The 1,728-nt window shown below is 45.6% G+C and overlaps 1 non-coding gene across 1 annotated transcript; it reads left to right on the top strand.

Annotated features, from left to right (window-relative positions):
• Window positions 1-726: 726 nt before the first annotated feature.
• Window positions 727-890, top strand: LOC140722547 (U1 spliceosomal RNA). Its single transcript, XR_012097660.1, has one exon. It is a non-coding gene; the product is annotated as a U1 spliceosomal RNA (small nuclear RNA).
• The last annotated feature ends 838 nt before the right edge of the window (window positions 891-1,728 follow it).

Below are 1,728 nucleotides of genomic sequence, written 5' to 3'. Positions count from 1 at the left end.
GGTTCTTGGAATCTTTTCCACAGAAGAGAAAATTCAAATACATCCATTTTTATGATGGGGGTTAGTTTAAAAGAGTTTTTTTTACACACACACATTGATGTTTGCTGCCAGAACAGGTTTGCAGGTATGGTGGTGGTGGCGGATACGGTGCAGCTTAAGAGGGTTTTAAACTAGAACATGCAGGATATGAAGGGATACGGACCGTGCGCAGACAGAAGGAGTTTCGTTAAATTTTGCTTAACAGGCATTTTGGGCCGAAAGATCTGCTCGTGTGCTGTTCTGTGCTCAGTCTCCCTTCATAAGTGAAAAGCTGACACCCTTGCAACATCCTGACTAACGTCCCCTTCACCCTTTTCAGTGCAATCACGGTGTGCGGGGTAGGGGAAGGGGTCGCCTGTTCATTCACCCTGTGAGCCTCAGGCAGCTCCCTGCATTTCCTCAATGAAAACACTGCCACCGTGCGGTCGGGTTCGGTAACGAGCAGTCGCTGCAAAACCAATCGTGGCGCAGATTTCCTCTTTTGGGCAATATGCAGATTAAGGTCTGGAAATTGTTACCAGTGAACTACAGCAGCTAATCAACTAATCTAGATTTGTAGCATTCATGGTAACGGTATTCTAGGAGTATGGTGTGTAAAAGCAGGAAATAGGTCTTAAAAATATTTGGTTGCCTTAATTCTGAGGGGTATGGCATAAGGCTGGATGTGGATGGCGGCGAAAAGAAAGCATACTTACCTGGCAGGGGAGAGACCGTGATCATGAAGGCGGTTCTCCCAGGACGAGGCTATCCCATTGCACTTCGGGTGTGCTGACGCCTGCGATGTCCCCAAATGCGGGATACTCGACTGCAAAATTTGTGGTAGTGGGGGACTGCGTTCGCGCTCTCCCCTGATTTTCAAAGTTAAAAGCAGAATTGCACACTTGTGATGTTTCCTAACTCCCGTTGTTAAGTATGGTTTTTTTTCATGCTCGACACTATTTAGTCGTCACACTCTGAGGAAGGGTCTCGGCCCAAAATGTCCACAGCGCCTTCCCGCTGCGTTCAAACTTCACAGCCCCTCTAGAGCAAAAGGAAACGCGTCGGGGATGTTTTCAAAGCTTCCTTTAAAAAAAAGTCATCTTCAGGGATTTGCTCGAGTGTGTGTGTGTGTCTGCAGATATCATTGCAATGCCTTGACGGCCCACTAGAGCTTGTGGCCTGTGTCGTGTGAGGATCCGAATTTAACACGTCGATTGTACTTTTCTCCTTCTTAGTAATGTCACCAAGAGATATTACCCCAGTATCTCTTCAGTAACAAACAGGAGAGAATTCCTATCCTCAGGAATACTTCCATTCCATTAAACCTCCTGTAAGCAACTGTCCTGGGTGTCAGTGTCCTCGAGAGAAATGGCGTCTTGTTACATATACTGTGAATGTTCTCCTTGGTGGCTTCCCACCAGTGAACCGGGGAATCAAAGAAGGCTTTCAAGGTTCTCCAACCTGTGTACTCCTTCTCTAGTTCCTCGATGTTCTCTGGGGTCGGCAGCTTAACATTAACGCTAATATGATTTTTAAAATCAAAATATACTGTATTCAAAAATAAAATTATGGACAATAAACCATTCCATGACTCTCAGTCCTTTACAAATGTTTGCATTACAGTCTTTACATTCCCACACTTTTGCCACTCGCGTGGCACTCTGTTACTTCATAATTACATACACTTGTTCAGGGGTATACACCCCCCCT

The sequence above is a fragment of the Hemitrygon akajei genome, chromosome 2 (assembly GCF_048418815.1).
Source record: "Hemitrygon akajei chromosome 2, sHemAka1.3, whole genome shotgun sequence".
Taxonomy (NCBI): domain Eukaryota; kingdom Metazoa; phylum Chordata; class Chondrichthyes; order Myliobatiformes; family Dasyatidae; genus Hemitrygon; species Hemitrygon akajei.
This window is presented reverse-complemented; position numbering and strand designations above follow the sequence as displayed.